Source organism: Callospermophilus lateralis, chromosome 10 (assembly GCF_048772815.1).
Source record: "Callospermophilus lateralis isolate mCalLat2 chromosome 10, mCalLat2.hap1, whole genome shotgun sequence".
Classification (NCBI taxonomy): domain Eukaryota; kingdom Metazoa; phylum Chordata; class Mammalia; order Rodentia; family Sciuridae; genus Callospermophilus; species Callospermophilus lateralis.
Window position 1 is genome coordinate 1,314,987 of NC_135314.1, and position 20,642 is coordinate 1,335,628.

The window sequence follows — 20,642 nt, forward strand, 5'->3', positions numbered from 1 at the left end:
CGGAAGCAGCATCTCACCAACCACAACCAGTGGCCACCAGCTCCTGCCGCAAGAACCCCAAAGGCGTTCCAGAAATCCAAGTGCAGGGCCGGCTTCTCTTAGGAAGAGACGCAAGACGCAGCCTCAATGACACCCTGTCGGCCATCACACAACAAACTGGACGTCTCCTCGGAAAGGGCCCTGCACCCATGGAAATCACCTAGAACCAGCCAAGGGAACGGAGGCAGGTAAAACGAACACAGATCTCTTCTAACAATGAAAACACGGGCCACGGGCAGCGCCTGTCCACACGCCTGGCCTTGGGCAGGCAGAGAAGAGGAGCAGCAGAGCTGGGGACACGTGGGGACATATCCTCAAAACAGAGCCAAGGGGGAGGCAGGAGCAGGTGCTGGCCTCCGTCCACAGAGGCGTGGGGCACCCTCCCCCTGCAGGCACGTGTGGTCCTGATGGAGGCGGGCTGAGACGGGTGCGCCCTGGCCTTCCTCGCACACCCCGGGGCATCTGTCCAGTGGAAGCAGCATGGCCTTGCCCAGAGGCTCAAAGGAGCCCACCATCTGCCCCTGCCCAGGGGGTGGTGCACTCTGCCCACAGCCTGGAGGTGACCCCAGCCAGCCTCTCGGGGGCTGACCTACAACATGGCAACCAGGGGCTGGTGGGTGGGTGGCGGGTAGGGGAAGCCTGCTGGCAGGAGAACAGGAAGGACCTTCAGCTTCCTGTCTGCACCTCGACACCCTGGGAAACAACAGGAAATACTTCCTGAGCTTGAAAGGAACCCAATGTGCACCTAGGTTCCAGAACCACCAGGGAACCCATTTGGACCTATCCATGAGCCCCCAGACACATACACCAGAACCCACGGAGCAGACGCTGGGAGGCTGAGAACCAGTGCCCGCGCAGTGGGCAGAGCAGCCGGACCCTACAGACACGGGTGCGGTGAACGTGCGCCCCTGACTAGCCAGGGTTTCGTGATACTGGCTCCAGTGAGACCTGCACTGTGGGCAGCGTGTGAGCTGCCGTCCTGACGCCAAGCCTGTGGAGGAGCAGAGCCTGAGGAGCGGCGGAAACAGCCTGAGTGCTTCAGACCTCGAGACCTAGGTCTAAGCACCGCCTGACCACAGCCAAGCCCCGGAGGTGGGAGCAGGAGCAGAGCGGGGTGGAGCCAGCGGGCAGGAGCTGCTGGTGGGCAGAGGGGTCTCCAACCCACTTCACACGCGCTCTGCTGACAGCCAAGAGAGGGGAGCAAGACCAAACACTAGGCTGGGCACCCCCAGGTGGAACAGACACTGACGGCCACTAGAAGCTGGTCCCCTGCCCCTCCCTGCAGCTGACAAGGCAGGAGGCTCAGCACTTGCTCATGAGGGACCCAGTGACTTGGGAGCAGGGGACACATGCCCACAAAAGACAACACTGCTTGTTCTAGTCAGGTCAAAGCCGATGTCCACTCGGTCCAGCAGCCAGCATGTCAGATGTTGCACAGGACAGCGTGACGCTGGTTACGCCAGGGCTGGAAGCCCAGCTTGAGATCACAGCGTGCACCTGCTGGCTCTGGGGCCACACTCAGCCCGGGTGTCTGGGCCTTCCTCCTGTGAGAGGGTTTAGAGTGCCCACCTCAGGGGTGCTGGAGGGACACCAGGTAGAGATCAGCATAGCTCTACGGAAGGACCACCAGAGACGTCTGTTACCCCTGGAGCAGCAGCAACCTCAGCATGCTGTTACCTGGCAGCTCCTGCACCCAGGAGAGAGCCAGGCACCCACGGGCAGGTATCGGCTCACTAGCCCACCTTTGCTTCAGTGCAATCACTCCTTTGAAAGAACGTGCATCCAGTGCAGAGGCACACTCCTGTATAATCTCAGAGGCTGGGAAGATGAGGCAGGAGATTCGTGAGTTCAAAGCCAGTCTCAGCAATGGCGTGGTGCTAAGCAACCCAGTTAGACCCTGTCTCTAAATAATAAAGTACAAAATAGGGCTGGGGATGTGGCTCAGCGGTCAAGTGCCCATGTTCTATCTCTTGTACCCCCCACCCCACAAAAGAGAGAGAACAGTCAGCTCGAGTCCTCCTCCATTAAACCACGGGCACCGAGCCTGCCCAGCATGCTCCACTGCCCAACGTCCCACCTCCATCCCCGGAGTATGCTGTCCTGGTTATCTGGTCTCACGGGAAAGAGTGAGAAATGGGTCTGGTGGCTGTGAGTCCTGGGCTGTGGTGTGAGACTGCCCAGCGGCCATGCGGTGAGAGGCCACACCTCCCATGCTGACTCTGCCAGACCCCAGGGTGGGACCAACAAAACCTGCCAGCATCCTGGACCCAACCCTGCCTGCTTCCAGAAGGTGCCAAGGAAGCAGCTTTCCCTGGGTCAGTGACTGACAGGGCCCAGGGTGCATCCACGGTCATGTGTCCACCATCCGGTCACCGTCAGTTCTTGATTTCTGAGAGAACCCGGTGCTCAGCACATGCTCGCAGCACCTTCTCCATCCCAGGCCAGTCTGCCTCTGCGGGGCTTTCCTGTGCTCCTGTGAGAACGTGTGCTGTGCGCTCACGCAGCCGGGCAGCAGTGACGTCCAGCCTAAAGATCCAGAGAGTAGCTATGCTGAAGTCCTTTCCTTCATGGCCACAGGGCTGCGGCCATGTGGCTGCATCCCAGCAGCTCCCCAGTGACCCACACAGGCACAGCAGGCAGCACGGCCTCCACTCCCACCCAGAGCCTGTCAACCCAGGCCCTTCCCTGGCCCTCCTGCAAGCCAAGGCTGCCCAGGCGCCTGCCCCCAGTGCCTTTCAGAGCAGAGAGCAAAGGCCAAGGATAGACGTGAAAGTTCAGCTCTGACAAAATGCTTATAAAACTTAGTATCCCAGTTTACTCCACAAATAGCCCCAGGGAGGCCTGGGAGCAGGTGGACAGTTAGGCTGAGCACTGCCTCGGGGCCTCACATGCCCCCAGGGCTGCAGCACCAGGACACAGGGGGCCCAGGACTCCCAGCAAGCCCCCCATCCTGTCCTCCCAGGGACCAAGTGACCTTTGGATATTCCTTGGGACCATGCCCTGACCTGTCCAGAGCTTGCCATGTCCCACATGTCACCTTCACTCTCCAGAGTGTCCCTGTTCAGCACCTACTTGTGATACAAGCCCACGTCTTCCCAATGGAGGCAAGAGCTGAGGTCGGCAGAGGCTTCTCCCACCAGGGCAGGTGGGCCAGGATGATGTGGTGGCCCTGGCCCATCCTTCATTTCCACCAGCTGCACCCACAGAATCACAACCTGCCCTGCAGCTCCACTCAGGAGGACCTGGCCAAGACCCAGACCAGCAGCAAGGCCTGACCCAGCCTGGAAAGGCCGCCAAGGCCCAGAGGAGAGGAGGGCTCCCCAAAGCCCCAGGGGACACCCCATGACTCCCACATGTCTGTGACACGAGGTGTCGGCCTTTCCAGACTGCATGTGGCCTGCGATCCCAAGAAGGATACCCAGCCGGTACTCAGAAACTCAGATGGTGGACACAGGCAGCGCCCTGCCCCAACCTCCCACCACAGGAGCTGCGGCCAGACACTGCAGTAAAGGGCAGCTGGAGCCGGACATGGTACCAACTCGAGTCCACTGGGAGGGGCCTGGAGGACTTCGAGACCCTGCCTCCAAATAGAGAAGTCCAAGCGTTCACTGGACCTCTCTAGGAGGTTCCAGAGCTCACCAGCATCAGGGAAGTGGAAGAGCACCTGCTGAGTCGCCCCAGCACCCAGCAGACACTCCCCGGTTCTGCCCAGGGCCATGGGGGAGCACCCTCTGGAGCCGCCTCCCCTGACTCCCACACAGTCCTCAGCAACACCCACGCTCCTGGACCCCAGCACGAGCCCCGCACCTCTGACTGCCCATGACTGGACACCACCAGCCACCCTCAGCAGGGCTGACCAGCACGAGCAGCTCAGCCCAGAGGACCGGCTCAGTGCCCACCCCACACTGAGCTCAAGAAGACAGTCGGCTGCACCCACGCCAGGGCAGGCTAGGGACGTGGGGGGCAGGGGTGCTGGGCGGGGCATGGCTACAGGTGGACCACGATGGGGACAAGTGCCTTCACACTCTGGCCCCACCGGAGCACGGCACACCAAGAGCACACCCTGCGGTGAAGCCCGGGCTTCAGGGGAGATGATGTGCCGGGGCCGTCCACCACCTGTGACAAACTGGGGGAAACAGGTCCAAACAGCTTCTCCCGCTCAACCCCACACAACTCCCGACTCCCAGTGAGGCCTCCTCAGCTGCAAGCCAGCAGCTCTGCAGTGGACACACTGGCTCCACTCAGTTCTGATGCCATCTACCTGGACCGAGTGTCAGTTCCCACGGGCTGCAGGGTCGGAGGCTGGTTAGGGTCAGGGTCAGGGTCAGGGTCAGGGTCAGGGAGTTTCAGGCCCCTGATGGAGCTCCAGAACTCAGGGAAACAACTCACTGGCCAGTGGACCACCAGGACATGCAGAGAGGCACAGGAAGGGTGAGGAGGGACAGCATGCTGTCCAGCACCCCCACCCTGTCCCAGAGTAGGATGGCTAATGGACTCGGGGAGCGCAGAGGCCTGCTTCCCCCTCCCTCCAGCGCTGCCTGAGGGCATGGCAGGAGCCCTCTGTACTACCAGATGGCAGTGCCCTGCAGGGCTTATCATAGGCCTGGCAGGACCAGGAAGAGGCCGCCCTCAGGGAGAGAAACCCTGGCCTCCATGGCCTGCCTTGGGGAGGGAGTGATGAGCCAAGGATGGGGTGAGAGCCAGCACCCAGCATCCTAACACCCCATGTGTTCCCCGGTGGTGACAAGGGAGGAGGCTGTATATGGTGGGGCCGAGGGGCAGACGGTGATTCTCTATACCTTCTGCTCAATTCTGCTGTGGACCTGAAACTGCTCAAAAAAATAAAGTCTAAGTCAGACATGAAGGCACACACCTGTGATCCCAGCAGCCAGGGAGGCTGAGGCAGGAGGATCGCAAGTTCAGAACCAGCCTCAGCAACTTATCAAGGCCCTGTCTCAAAATAAAAAACAAGCCAGGGGTGTGGCTCAGTGACAAGGTGCCCTAGGCTTAATCCTAACAGGCACAGCTTCAGGCCAGGAGGCAGCACATGCCCAAGTGACCCTGCTGCCAGAAGGCCAGTGACCAACATGGCCCTGGCAGGACTCCACCCAGCGGGGCGCCTGAAGCACGAGGATGTCATGTGGCCTGTGTCCCGGGACTCAGCCAGGCAGGGAACAGGAATGGAGCTGCTCTTAGCTCTGGTACCAGGGAGCAGGCACGTGCCAGCAGCAGGGTGGCACGGTGGGCTTGGGCAGTCTGCTGCGAGGTGGAGGGTGGAGGACAGCCAGGGCAGGAAGGGTCCTCAGAGACAGGGGCTGCCCCAGGAGAGCGAGGCGCTGGCCACAGCTCGCCAGCGTTGGGAAGCGTGGTCTGTGGCAGCAGAAGCCCTCTGTGAGACGACCCGTGCATGTGGGGGCCCTGGACACGGCTAGACTGGGACTGGTCGAGCCAGAGCGCCCGGAGACGCGAGAGCTGCCAGACACCAGCAGCTGCCCGAGGGCCGGACTGCAAGGGGCTGACGTGTGCCCAAATGAATGTCCTCCAACTGCCCTGGCAACTGTCCTGCAGTCTCAGGAGCTGAGGTTTCCGCCCACAGCTTGTCAGCTCAGCTCCTGAGGGGACAGAGCAGACGGACAGCTCCTCGTGGCCAGCATTACAGGTTCCAGGGCCCGAAGACACAGCTGCCCTTGGCGGCCACCAGCGCTGCTTGCCAACCAGCCGGAAACAAGGAGATGACAACTAGGGCAGAGAGTGACAGCAACACGTCCAGTCGGCCTCATGGCAGGAGCCGAGCTCCCTGGGCTCACCAGCCAGGGAGAAAGGGACCCAGAGGAAGGTCTCAAACCCCCTTTCCTCTCAGAATCCAGAATTGACCAGGTCAGTGAGAACCAGCTCCTGCAGCCAGAGGGCGGGGCTGAAGGCACAAGAGGGCACCCCCCACACCTGACCTCCCAGGGCTCCCGGGGCGAGGGCACCCCCCACACCTGACCTCCCAGGGCTCCCGGGGCGAGGGCACCCCTCACACCTGACCTCCCAGGGCTCCCGGGGCGAGGGCACCCCTCACACCTGACCTCCCAGGGCTCCCGGGGCGAGGGCACCCCCCACACCTGACCTCCCAGGGCTCCCGGGGCCAGGGCACCCCCCACACCTGACCTCCCAAGCACAAGCCCTTGAGGCGGGAAGAAAAGGCAGCCGCAGTGTGCAGCCTGGAACCCCAGGGGTCAGCACTTCCAGGAGCGCCTGCCCCAGGCGGCCAGGGGAGCCAGGCACAGGTCTGTTGGCCGTGCCTCACCGGGGGGACGCTGGCTCAGCACTCAACCTCAGAGAACCCAGAGTTGGGTCAAAACCCTAGGGAGCGTCCAGCACAGGTCCCCGTCCACGCCTGCTGACAGTCCCCAGGTGGGGATGGAGCTGTAAGGACAGTCAGCCTCCAGGTGGACATGCACAGGGGAACGACGCCACAGGGCAGATGGGAAACTGCTCCCAGGACATTCAACAAAGGAGCTGGCCACAAGCCAGCAGTGTCCCAGGAACATGGCAGGGGCACTCCTAGGGCACAGAGGGTGGAGAGTGGTGCAGACGTTCCCGCCCCAGCCCGGCCTTGGCTGGCTGTCCTCAGGCGGGAGCGGGAGAGGGGCAGTGCCCACAGGCCTCCTCCTTGCAAAGTGCCACTTCCGGCCAGCGGCACGTCTGGCCTGCCGAGAGCCCTGCAGCCCCACAGCCTCCCTACGGAAGGCAGCAGCGTGGAAGCCCTGGAGGAACGACGGCCAGGCCTGGGGGTGGGCGGGGAAGGGGAGCGTGGCAGCTGGAGCCAGCCGCAGGGCAAGTGGGCAGAGGGCGCACAGGTGCGGAGAGCTCAGCGCAAACGCCGGCCCACAGGTGAGCAGCGCCCTGGCTGTGAGAGCAGAGCGCAGAGCGCAGAGCGCAGACGCGGCCACGCCCCACAGCCAGGACCGCAGGCGGCCGGCTCCGCCCACCAGCCCCCTCCCCCGCCCGTTTCCCACAGGATTCGGGGTTTTCCCCTGAAGGACACACTGACATGCACGATGCGGAGATTCCTCACGCGGGTGTTTTGTCCTGATGGCGCTCACAGGAGGGAGGGGTGGGGTTCTGGTTGAGGACATTTTCGCTGCGGGGTCTTCCACTGCACGAGTCCCGCCACCTTCCTTCCTCAAACCTGACCTGAGCCACACGTTCTGAAGGCTCCACCTCCGGCCCACTGGGAGCCCGGCCAGGGAGTAGGACATGGACCCACAGTGCTCCGCTTCTCAGAAGCCCACCCAATCCAGCGACCTGCGACCCACCTTTGTCCCACGCTGGATCTGCACCTGAGCCAGGCACAGGGCTGGACTTCCTGCATCTGCCTGTGCGCACCACCATCAGTCATTGCTGGGGAGGGACATCCTGAGACAGCACGCTGCGGACACCCAGGGCTCGCTCCAGACAGCTGGGTGCCGCTGGGTGGGCACCCTGATGGGAGGTCTGTGCAGCCTGCTGTGACCCGCCGTCACCAGGCAGTATGTGGCTGCCTCTCCCCAGGTTAGCCAAGTGCTGTGGAATATGGGGGACCGGCCACCCAGGTGGGCCACGTGCTTGGCTCCCTGTTTCAGTTCTGGGACCAACACACCCCCACCCCCAGTGCCCTTGTGGCTTTCCTGCCCCAGGCCTCACGTCACCCTGCAGACCACTCGGATGGGACCGGACCCCGCGTCCTCTGCCCTGTGGCCGCTGTACCATTCCCTCCACTGGGGCTTTGGCAGCTGGTGTCCTCCATTCCCAGCACTGTGTCCACCGCTGCGATGGCCAGCAGGGCGTCCCTTCTCTAACATCTTCTGCCTCTTTGCACACGTGAAAGTCACTACCGATGCCTGCAGGACCCTCGTCATCTGCCTTCTGCATCGTGACGCCCTGGGGTGAGTGACCCACAGCTGCCAGCCGCGGTGCTCAGGGCTGTCCCGTTCCCGGACACCATGCTGATGGAGGTGGTCTGGCCCCTTTCCCACATCTGGCACCTGTTTTCCCTGTCCTGTACTGACCTGGCCAGTGGGGACATCAGGACGCCCAGGGGAAAGGAACCGGCAGCCCCAACGTGGACCCTGTGGCTCTCCAAGCCCCACAACACCTTCTCTCCCTGGGCCGCTGGTGGCCTCTGTGGGGACGGATTCAGGGAGGAAGCGAGATTTCCTATGCACAGCCGCTGGCTGGCGCTGCAGTCCTGAAGGATGGATGCTGGGGCCTCTGGTGTCCCTCAGCAGAATGGACATGAGGGGACATGGTTCTGGACCTCGAAGCTGCCACAGTCCTCCAGGGACCACAGCCTACCTCGCCTCTGACCCCATGCAGCATCTTCATCACGACATGGTCCCTATCACCTGTGTACCACCCCGGGACCCCAGCCTGTCAGACTGTACCGAGCTTGTTCATGAAAGTGATGTCACCATGATTGTGAGAGTCACTGGGAAAATACGCTTTTTATCAGTTTGTCATTTTGATGAATCCCCAAGTCACCACTGTGGGGACAGTAAAGAGCACAGCAAGGGCACCAGGCTTGCAGCTCCCTTTACTCCCCACGGATCTGGGAAGTAGACCTGCAGGTGACCCAGCCCTCGGACTGTGCACTTCCTCTGTCCCCAGGTCAAGACTGAGCAGGGATGGCCACTCCAGATGCAAGCTGGTGAAGGCAGCCTCGCCCGTACCACACCAGGTCTCAGCTGACCTTCAACCAGCACTCCACAGGAGCTTGCTGTCCCTGGCCAGGGCTTCAAACCCAGCAGGCAGCACAGCCCCGAGAAGGGCACAGCACCAACCTCCCTGGAGCCAAGGAGACCGCCCCCGGGCACTCCAGCCACAGGGGGGACACGGAGAAGCTGCTGTGGGAAAGAAAAGGAGGAGAGCAACCCCTGGGAACGCCCGAGAGCCCAGGGGTGTCCCCAGCAACCCGCTGGCCGCCACCAGCCCGACACAGCAATCTCCCTCGTTCATGGTTTCCCAGCACCATCAAAACAGGCCACAGTGAAGAGCCGATTCAGTATGACTCCTGGACAGGGCAGGTCAACAAGTGGGGTAGTGGCCAGGGCAAGGAGGGCAGCAGGCCCCCCACAGACGGGAGGCCACGCTTCCAGCCTCGTCTCCCACAGCCCTGGCACAGGTCCACAAAGGACACTGCTCAGAATGGCCCAGCCTCCCCGCTGCTTCACTGCCCTCGGATCCCATTACCCACGGTCAGCCCCAGCCTGACAGCGATGTTCCAGAACCAGCAGCTGGTAAGTGCTGAACTGTGCCCTTCCCAGTGGCAGAAGCAACTGTGTACCTGGGAGGTGGATCGCCCCTGTCCAGCACATTCATGCTGTGCGTCTGCCCAGCTGGTCACCTGGGGGCCCTCTGGGTGTAACTGTCCCAACACTGCATGCTCGCTCAGGTGAGCCTCACACGGCAGCCTGGCTCCACATCAGTGCTTCCTCCCACGAGGTGTCCTGTCCTCCAACAACGTCGTAAGGCCCGAGCAAGCAGACACTCGGAGCACAGACGCGTGCACACAACTCGCACTGCAGTGTGCTGCTCACGCTGCCCATGCAGCAGGTCCCACTGTCCACCCTCTGCACCTGCTCAAGAATCAGGGTCCATCCCAGGTGTTGGTGTAGAAGGAGAGCTCAGGTAGGGGGCCATGCTTGGTCCCAGGCCCCAGGACCTCCAGGAAGGCTCCCTGTAAGGGAGGGATCTGTCTGCACTGCTGGAAGCAGACCTCCTGGGGAGCACCTTGCCACAGGGTGTCCGAGAGCTCTGGTCTTGGCAGTGCTTCTGGGGCTGGCTCTGGCAGGCTCTCCCGTTTAAAATATGATCAATTAACTGCGATCTGAAGACCTGCATGGCCAAGAGGGAACAGATGGGGACCAACGAAGAGCAGTTCAGGAAAGGAGAGCAACAGGCCTCCCATCTCTTCCGTCACCTTCTAAAGGCCAGAAAGAAACCCCAGCTCCTCTAAAAACCATAAACCACACGGTCAAACCCTAAAACACAAAGGATCAATGACACACTCAGAACTTAACACAAGAGTCTCTTGGGAGGCCAGTCCTAGACACTGCTGGCCTCCACGGTGCCACCAGGGGAGTTTAACCAGCCCTGCATGGCAACTCGGCCTCAGGACTTGGGCATCTCATCCGGAGGCACCCTGCCCCAGGGACCAAGCAGACTCTCTGCTCTGGTCACTAAGCCGAGACCCTCTTTGCAGTCAGCACGCCCCCAGAGAGCTCCAGGCACCCGTGGAGCTGGGGCCCAAGTGAAGACTGCGGGCAGGGGAGGTCACCAGGACAGCAGGCAGCAGACCCAGGCCTGCGCACAGCAGCCAGGGAAGGTCCTGCTGGCTACAGTTCTCCTGGCCACTCGACACACCCTGCTCTAGGTGTCCCCTGCAACACCACGTCTGTCTGACTCCACCAAGACAGACCACCGGACCTCACAAGAGCTGCCAGCTGTACAACAGGAACGACATCTGGCAGGCCCCAGTCCTCCCTGGTCTGCACCCACACCTCTGCTTCTACCAGTAGGGCCCGTCCTTCCCCTGACCCCTACGTCCCAAGTCGCCTCGCACGGCCTTGGCCACGCGGCCTCGGATGGCCTTGGGTGGCCCTGAGTGTCTCTGGTGGTCAGCTGGGGTTTATGGGGTACATGTGGGTCACAGGCACTTCCATGAAGGGTGAGGTGCTGTCCATGGCCAAGGCTTGAGCAGTGTGGACCTGGGAGTCTGCCCGTGCAGCAGGTCCCACAAAGGAGCCGGCCAGGAAGGAGGCTGCCCATGTGAAAGAGGTCTGGGGGCTGGGCCAGCAGTGAGCCATGGGGTGCTTCTGAGCACTCCCACTGGCAGGCATGGGCTCCCGTGTTTCCCGTCCAGACTTGGCACAGGTGTTTCTCCAAGGAGCCAGATCCTTTATATGGAGTATGCAGGGACACAGCACCTTTGTGCTACCTTGGACTCATCCCTTCCCTTTAACAGTCCCCCAAATGTCCTGAGGAAATGACCCCCCGGATATGGACTGGGTGTGTCTGTTTCAGAAGTGGGACTGGGAAGAGCCGAACTGCCTTCACAGCTCTCTCCAAGAGATCAAGCCTTACCTCACGTGCTGTGTGGGTAACAGCAGAGACGACTTACAAGTGAGGAGATGACACTGAACGTTCTGATTCACGCAAGACACGCTCACCGCGGCACAGGCCCACTACTGATACTTTCTCTCCCCGGGGCTGCGGTCTGTGGCAGCCTCTCCACCTCGTGGCCACAAGACAGGCTTGCAACATGCCCAGCACTGGAGGAACCCCAATGCCCAGTCACTATCAGAGAAGTGTCCTTGCCTCGGGAGAAACCTTCAAGCTCTGAACAGGAACTGGCCCCACAGTCCAGAGCCAGTGAGGGCGGCCAGCTGGAAGGCAGGCTCCTTGGCCCTCCAGCAGAGGGAGCACAGCACACATCAGCAAGACCTCCCGGAGGGCACAGGAAAGGTCCAGGTTACAGGGCAGGACGCCTCCTCAAAGAGTAGTGAGGCCAAGGCGCTGGGCAAGGCTCTAGAGAAGCTTTAACCACACGTGGACCAGACCCCTGGGCAGGGTGGGCCGGGGGGGGGGGGAGTGGATTCCCTGGGGGATGAGGGAGGTGGCTGCTGGGGAGTGTGGGGAGGACCGGAGCGAGTAGTTAGAGGGTGGGCAGGCCAGCGGGGAGGACCAGGCTGCTGCAGGGAGGACCAGGCTGCTGCAGGCAGGACAGGCTGTTGAGGACCAGGCAGCCAGGAGGATCAGGAGGTCCAGGAACAGAAAGGGCAAGGCGGGGCGGGGAGGACCCAGGGGTCTGCCACTGGGGCAGGAGGGCCAGGCTGACGTGCTCCAGGGACTGAACAGCCCAGGGCGCGGAGGACCATGGGAGGTGGGGGCAGGAGCAAGCTGCCTCAGGGCTACAGGGTAGCGCTGCGGGGAAGACCAGGAAGCTACAGGGCTGCGGGCTGCAGGAGGGGTGAGGAAGGCAGCAGCGGGGCAGGGTGGCCCAGCGCAAGCGACCAGGCGCCGGCAGAGGGCGCAGCTCGCTCCAGCCGCACGCAATCCTGGGCCGTTACCCTCCACTGGCAGGGTTCGGGCTGGGGTACAGCTACCGGACCTCGCTGGACAGAACCCCAAGAGGATCACGGGACTTCCCGGACTAGTCACTCCCAGCAGCACCCAAGTCAAGTCGGGTACCAGTAGAGGACAGGAGATGGCCGAGTGCAGGGTCATGCTGGCCCGGCCTGCACTGGCGCTGGTGCAGACCCGCTGCAGGCCCCGGTCCACCAAGACCACACCCGCCCCCACCCTAGGCAGCAGCTGGTCTGCACACCTACCACCACCGGGCAAGGAGCTCCGCACCGGAGGCCAGCATCCCGTGGCCAGCCTGCTCATCCTGATGTCCGAGCTGGTCCTGCCGCACATCCTCTGCTAGGGGGCTGCCTGCCCGGCTGCCCAGCCTGGCCTCAGCCACCGGACTGCACCAAGGGGAATACGCAAGGGAAACGCCCCCCTCGGGAAAGAGGATTCCCAGGCTGAGCGGGAACCTCTGGGCCTCCCCAGAGACGGAGGGAGAGAGGACATCCTTCCAGCTGGGTTTAGGACTTGGGTGCCTGCAACTCCACCTCAGGAATCAAAAGATACCAAAGTCACAAAATGATCAGGTGGCGTGGGAAGGCAGGATGTTCCCAGGCAGAGCCAGCAGAGTGGCCGCCATCCCTTTCCCAGGTCCCCTGTGGCGCCTCTCCAGCCTCCTGCTCCCCTCTGGGAAAAGCATTTGCTGTGTTTGACCTGGGCCAGCAAAGCACTGCTGCACCATGCCAGTGTCTCCTCCATCCTCCTCCCATCCCACTGGACAGTGCACCCACAGCCACCGTCTGGAGCAGGCCCCAGAGAGCCAGGACCGTGACCGTGACACAACCGCGCGTGCTCTTTATGTCTCCAGGTGTGGTGAACAGTCAGACTGTGGGCCAGCTAGACTTCCGGACATTTAGGAACCTCTATCATGGAGGGAGGAAAGGTGAAGGTCTGGAGAGGGAAGAACAGCAGAAGGCCCGAGGCAGGTGACTTCCCTTCAGTACCCTACCCCTTTCCACACCGGTTTCCATCCTCACATACCCACTCCTGCAACGCCGACATGGCTGTCTTCAGGCAGGGCCTGGGACTGAGCCTCGGGGGACTTCTGGAGGCGAACCTGCATGCCTCTCTAGTGTCTGGTCTCCTCCCACATGACGTTGGGGACCTAGAGACCCATGGCAGCGGGTCTGGGAGGCACCCCAGAAACAGAGCAGACCTCTCGTGAACAGTGGCGTACAGCAGCTCCCCTGTCGCCCGGGTGCTGTGGCTGTGCACTGTTTGGTAACACACTTTGATTTCTACAACTTGAAATGGTGCAACACTTATCTGCACCCGCCACAAAGGGCATACGATGCTTTAGGAGGCCCAAAGAGCAACTCTACTAAAGACACTGATTTGACAGGCTTTACGCGCTGCATTGAAGGATGACCAGTGCAGCTTACCTGACGCAAACAACGCAGACGCTGCTGCCCCGTGGGCAGCCTCTGCGGCAGCCCTGAGGGCTCAGGAGGAACACTGAAGTGACATCTGCGGCAGACACCCTGCATGAGAAACCCCAAGGGGAGGCGTGAATGAGCACACCTGGCCACGACGTGATGCCAGCCTCAGCTCATCCCACACACCTGTCAGTCTCTAGCCTGCCCCGCTGGCTAGAGAAGGGTCCACTGAGATGCACTCTGCTGGGGAGACCCTCGTACCCCTAGAGCTCAGTCAGTCCTACTGGGAAGGCCGACTGCAGCCCACAAACCCACAGGGCCAGACACAGCCTGCCTCCTGTCCAGGACAGAGAGCACTGGGCGGGGAGACGGTAGGGAGGGCCGGTGTCAATGAGGGCAAGCAGGCTGGGACACTGCCAGGTTCTAGCCACAGACAGGTGCTGGTGCTGCAAGGAAAAAGGCTGAAAATCCAAGACACTCAAGTTCCTGTTTCAGATGACGTGGCTGCAGAGGCAGGCAGAGGCCCGCACAGAGCTCGAGACGGGAAAGCAGATGCAGCACCTGGCATGGCCCAGCGGGGGCACAGTGGCCATCCAAACCCGGCTCCTGCCCTCTACCACCACAGTGCCACTTTCCACCCTGTGGACAGGCCCGACCAGGCTCCCACACACCCCTGCAAGCATGTCTCCAACCCCACCATCCCCACCTCCAACAGCAGCCCCACAACCTGCAATGGTGACCTCTCCACACCTCCGAGTCTGTCTCCACCCAGGGAACTGGGGCTGGCTGGGGGACAGCACAGAAAGGGAGAGCCAGTGACCCCAAGCTTTTTTTTTTTTTTTTTTTGTAATTGTAGACGGACAGAAAGGCTTTATTTTTCATGCATGTGAGGGTACTAATCAGAGTGGAGCTCGCTCCCGACCTCAAGAGGCCACAGTCTGCTCAGAGAGGGACGCCACCAGCATGGACCCTAAGAAGGCTCAGCCCCCACCGGAACACAGCCGGATGCACAGCCCGCAGGACTGTACAGAGCTCCCGCGGGCTGTGGCTTAGCCCCACACTTGCCTGGCACAGGTGGGGCACTGGGCCAATCCTCAGCACCTCATAAAAATAAAATAAAGGCAAGCTCTCCATCTGCAGCTACAAAAGAAATTTTTTAAAATGCTTCTGGATACTTCTGAGCAAATAAAAGGGCCTACTTTATTCCTCAAAGGTCTCGCTTGTTCAATACAAAATCCCCAGAAAGCCACTCGTGAAAGAAGTACAACGTGTATGTTCACTGTGTGTGTGAGCTATGTACCTTGTCATGTCCCAACATACTCAGCACATACAGCAAGAAGCCACCTTTTAAAGTCACATGACATCCACATGCGCAATCAGACGTGTCCCAAGTTGAGGATGACCTCAAGCAGTAACAAACAAACCACTGGTGACGACCAGGTGGGCAAGGTAGGCGGCCACAGGCACCTTGATCTTATCAAGTGACATCCACTCAGTGCCCACAGGGTCACCCAGCCTGACCCTGAGGTGCTTCCAAGGGCAGAATCGAGGTGTGCAGAACACAAGGGACCCAGCCTGGACACCACCTTAGGATGCGGACGAGCCCTGGCCCCAGCAGTGGGCAGCACACACCAGCCACCAGCCCGGACACTGAGCTGTGGCCTCTTCCCCAGAGGAGAGCAGAGCAGGGGGGAGGCCCAGCCAACAGGCCACACACGGGGCAGCAGGTCTCAGAAGTTCCAGAACTTTCTAATCCCTGAACCTTCGCCAGACAGGACAAACCTAGATCCAGACCACAGAACGGCAGGCAAGAGGCAGCAGAGAAACAGTGTCAGTGGGCATGCGGGTGCCCTGGAAGCCCGTGGGGGGCAGCCAGCCAGGACCACAGAGCCCTCTGCCCATCTGGGCCTGCGACATCCTCCCCCGAGACTTGGGGCCACCCCAGGATGTGGAGGAAGGACACTCAGGACATGCACTTAGCAGCTGCAGTTTTGGGGTGCCGCCCGCCAGGGCTAGTTCCAGGGAGGGCGGTGATAGAAGGGAGGGCCGGCCGCTTCCTTCCTCGAGGCCGCGGCCGAGAGCTTGTTCTGGAGCCCAAGCTTCCTGGTTCTCGTCACGCCGCAGTAGACACAGGGACACCCAGACGACAGCCAGGTGGTGCCAGCTCCCCAGCCAGGACCCAGGGAAGGAAGATGTGGGCACAGGTGGCTCCTGCTAAGGAACAGGAGGCTCAGGCTCCCAGAACCCGTGTCTGGAACTGGGCTGCTGTGGGGAGGGAGGCCGGAGAGGCCAAGGCGCCTGTCAGGGCACAGACAAGCGCACCGCAAAGAACAGACAGGCCTCGCAGGTGGCACTGGGATCCGGGTTAAGGTGACCACAGGCTCCAGTCTCAGGCCAGGAGCTGCTCCTGGACTGGACCTCCCAAGATTGGATTCCAAGAGGCCACGAATACAGAAAAACACCTCTACGTCCATGCCCATGCCTCGTCCCTCTCACCATCCAGGGGCATGCAGTGGAGGAGAGGCGCCCAAGAGCTCCCTTCAGAGAGGCCGGGAGGAGGAGAGGGAAGGGCTGTGGGCTCAGCCTGCTCCAGGGCCCGTGCCCCCAGCTCCAGGCTTCCCAAGGTCCAGCTGTCCCTCCACTCCCTGCAGGAGCGCAGGATGGGGGACGCTGGTCTCTACTAAGCAGAGAAGAAGAAACAGCCATCCTCCCTTATGGGAGTAAAATACTGATGCTTCAATTAAAGACAAAGCAATTCTGCAAAGGATTAAAACAGCAGAAACCCAAATCAGTGTGGCAGAAAGTCGAGCAGATGGGCCTTGGAAGGCCACTGGCCTGCACCCAAACTCCAGCCCAGCATGCTGCGATCTGCACACGTCCACTCCTGCAGCCACCAGGACCACCTACCAGGCCACTGCCCACGTGGCACGACCGTTCACACCCCTACAAAGGGCCATCTCACCAACCTTTTCTGGTTACCATGCCCTCACAGCCCTGTAAGCACTAAGCTTCCCTAAAGTGAGAACCATCAGGGCCAAGGGCGTGGCCTTCCCCCTAAGAGCCCAGTGAGGGCAGACACCACCGAGGGGCCTACACAGCATCACGCACCACCCTGAGCTGTGAACCTGGACAGCTGGGCACCTGGCTGGGGGTGGTATCGCGGCTAGCTGGGGCAAAGACAGCGGATGTCGGAGTGGGCAGGAGACTGGGAAGGATGGCCCAGTGGGCACCAGCCAAAGTCCACGCACTTCAGGATGGCACCCCACCAGGGGCCAGTGCTACCTCGACACCACTCCTGGCCTCCAGAGGGCCTGATACACAGCAGGCGCTCAGAAGACTGCTCACCCGCTGCAGGAGCAGCCGGGACAGGACCACGCGCCTCAGGCTGGGCCAGCAGCACACACAGCCCACCCAGGTGCCTGCTCGGCCCTCAAGAGGCACAACACAGATGCCCTTCTGCCCCCAGGGAGGAGGCACCGCGGCAGTTCAGGGGAACTGTGAGGCTCTAACGGTACAGAACAAGGAAGAACAGCTGGCCAACCAGGGGAAACTCAGGAGAGGCCAGGACCTGGGACGGCCAGCACCACAGCTGGTGCCCACTGACGCATGGACAACGAGGGTCCCAGTGGCCACCGAAATGCAGGAGCAGAAGAGCCATCAGACACATGCTCGGGGGGGCGCTGCCCAGGTACCAGCTCCAACCCCTCACCCGAGGAGAGGCTGCACCTTCAGGACTGTCAACCAGCCGACGGAGACAGAACACAGCACTATCACACGCCGGGACTGGCAAACGCTGCAATTCAGGGCTCCCCACCTCCCCAGGGGCCGGGTGTGGGGCATTGACACGGCATCTCACAGCCCACCAACGCACCTCAAGGGATGAGAGGCTGCGGAGTGGGAGACTCGTTTTGAAGGAGAAGGTATGGCGGGGAGAACGCCGTCTTGCAGTGTCGATGTTCAACATGGGGAATCTACTAGGAAACGCGCCACACTTGCAGAGTGAAGGTGGGACCACGGCCACCTCGCCGAGGCAGAGAGCACCACGCAGTCAGTGCTCCCGCTGCCCACGGCCAGCCAGGGAGAAGGAAGCAGGGAGCTGCTCCAGATGAAGACTGGGGCGAGGGCCACGTCAGCCTGGGGCGCCCAAGGCCAAGGACAGACGAAGCTGCTGTCATGCCCCTGTCCAGACCTCACAGCCCACAGGGCACCAGAGATGCTGGGCACCGATGAGGAGGAAAAGCTCCAAGGTTGGGAGGAAGAGGCCACCAAGGGTCCTCTCTCCAGCAGCCACGGGACCGAGCAACAGCTCCCCATGGGCACGGCAAGGTCCTCAGAGGGACCCTGGCATGGGACACAGCAGGCTGCCCCACGACAAGGCCGCTCCAGCCGACCTCCAGCCACACAAGGTCAACTCCACACAGCTCAGTCGGCTAACTGGAAAGCCAACGCGGACCGTGTAGGAGAAAGGAGAGCAGGACTGCTAGGTGGAGAGTTCCTCTGGGACACAGAGGACGGAGGGCAGAGACACCGCCCACGTGGAGGTCCAGAGCCTCTCCTGGGAAGACTGGAAACAAATCCCAGGGCCAAAGAGCTAAGCCAGAAAACTGAGTGAGCAGAACCCGAGGGGCCCTCTGGTGTCCTGGGCAGGGCCGGCACCTGCCCTGGGGCCTTCTCCAGACAGCACTGCCTCAGGTGTGCAGGACCTCTAGCGCTACGCCCTGGAGCCTGGAGCTGGAGAGGCAGGGCATTGCCAGGAAGAGCCGTCCTCCCTGGGTGGGCAGAGGGAGGCGGGTCCTGCCTGCCCCTGGCCGGGGCTGTGCTCCTGGGGGTCCCACTGTGGGCTTGTTTCTTTGTTTTGGAGTTTCAGGCTCACGGGAGCTGACAGCACCCTTGTTTTCCTGCTGCTGGGCTCTCTGCTCCCAGGCCTCCAAGATGGACACGAGGAGACACGAGGAGACACGCATAGGGACACGGACACCTGCGGAAGACCCTGGGGTCACGAAGCACCTGACCACTCGCCCCTCCAGCCCTCCATCCTGGGGCAGGGAGACCTGGCTCTCTCCCTCCAGCCCACCAATGTGCAAGCAGCTTCCCACAGCAACCTGAGCCCTGGGAGCAGAACCCCACAGGAGCACTTCCCTCCTGCCTTAGCCTTGGCCCTGAGGACCCAGTCAGGAGGGCAAGGGCTCCTCCCTGCCCTGCGAGGGTGCGGCCGCGCTTCGGGGCAGGCCGTGCCTGCTGGCCTTTCTTTTCCACCTGGGGCTGCATATCAACCAATGGTCACCCTCTACTCCCTGGGATATGTGAAGGGCCCATGGTTCTAAGCCTGGGGCTGGACAGGAGAACTCAGGAGTATGATGCCACCCCCTGAGCTGGGCCTTCCCTGGCTGGGCCTCCCCACGCCCATCTGGCCGGGCCCGGGCTCTGTGTGCCAGTCTGTCCCCTCTCGCATCCCACCTCCTCCCACACGAAGGCAGTACTCCAGATGCTCTCCGCCTCTTGCCGGTCCCAAGTGGTCCTCATTCTGGAGCTGCAACCCTGTTCTGCAGGTGAGTATCTGGGTGGCGCCCAAGTCCCTGCAGCCCGCTGGAAGTGTCTTTGGGGCAGGCTCCTAAAGCAGAACTGCTGGGCCAAAAGTTAAGTGTGCGGTGGCTCTGCAGGTGCTGTGGTCCCAACAGGTGCTCTGTGAGCCAGGAGAAAACAGACCCTGGAGGGTCCCCTCTGCTGAGGCCCCTCGCTCACACCGGGCGCAGGCAGCCACCTCACGAGGCCCACACGCTCTGCTCCGCGAAAGGCCACCCAGGCCCGGAGGCAATGGGGCACATCAAAGTCTGGCCTCAGGAGCGTCCCTACTGCACTAGTAGCACAGAGGAAGGTGGTGCCAAACCCCCTCTGAGCTCTTGCGGAGCCCCGGGAACCCACCCTGGGAGGGAGGCACATGTCTACACAGGACGCTCTGCCCACGTCAGAGCTGCGGCACCTGCACTTGCAAAGGAGTGGAAGCAAGACGCGCCACGTTCACACCCCAGAGCACCCCAAGCCACTTGAGCCACCAGGGCAGCTGGCCACACAGCAGCCCCAGGACCACCAGGGCACGGAAAAGGCAGCCGGGGCAGACATCAGTCACCCAGGGTTGGGGCAGGGTCAGACCAGCAGGGAGACTGCTGAATGGTCCACCTCATGGCGAGGGGCACATCCCCGTGTCCTGCAGGTCGGCCCCGAGCACTCGAGGATGAGCTCACCTACAGCCAGATCCTGTCTGCGGTGTGACTGCTCCTCCCATGGCAGCAGGACCAGCAGAACACCAGGCCAACTTGCCCGGGGACGTGAGAGGCACGTGGGGCCAGCACCGCCCTGTCCGGCCTCACACTCGGCCAGCGGAGTCCAGCAAACCCCAGCAGGTCCAGGCCACATGGGCTCAGTCACTACTAACCAAGGGAAGGCAGGGCCTCGGGGCAACAGACCCACACCCACCACACGGCTTTGCGCCACGCCACGTGACCACCACGCCACGTGTCCCTGCCGTCATGCCACGAGCCCAGTGCACATGTCCCCTCTGCATGCCATGTGTGCCCAGTGCCCCGTGTCCCCTCTGCTGTGCCACATGTGCCCACAGTGCCACGTGTCCCATCCTAACATGCCACATGTACCCATGGAGCCACATGCCCCCTTGCTGTCCCACGTCTCCTGCTGTGCCACATGTGCCTACAGTGTCCCCCTGTCCTGCCACATGTGCCCACAGTGCCACAGGGAGCTGAGCAGGAAGCTACCTTCTATGAGGGGTCTTGCTCACCACAGGGCAAGCCGCCCACCGCAGGGCAGCAAGGCTGCAGGCAGGACCCCGAGAGCAGACCTGAAGTCTGTCCCGGCAGCACACACAAGCCCCAAGGGTGGCTGGTCGCAGACTGACCAGAGGGTTCCTTGGGGCCTGCCCAGAAGCCACCGAGATGTCATGGAAGCTGTTCTCATAAGGTTTCAACAGCGGTTAGATCTAGGTTGGACTCGGATTCCGGCTGTGCGGCCTGAAATCCGCCTCGCGCTGTGAGCCCACCTCTCGCGGAGGCACTCCAC

General features: G+C 61.9%; 1 protein-coding gene across 2 annotated transcripts in view; it reads right to left on the minus strand.

Moving 5' to 3' along the window:
- The window catches only part of Adarb1 (adenosine deaminase RNA specific B1), a 117,752-nt gene that overhangs the window by 88,138 nt on the left and 8,972 nt on the right, over window positions 1-20,642 (minus strand). Inside the window, exon 1 of one of the 2 annotated variants that reach the window (XM_077110371.1) lies at window positions 13,578-13,606. The exons of the other annotated variant lie outside the window; for it this stretch is intronic. The gene's annotated coding sequence lies outside the window, so the exon portion shown is untranslated. Of the gene's footprint in view, window positions 1-13,577; window positions 13,607-20,642 lie in introns of those variants that run through there. 2 annotated transcript variants of the gene reach the window in all.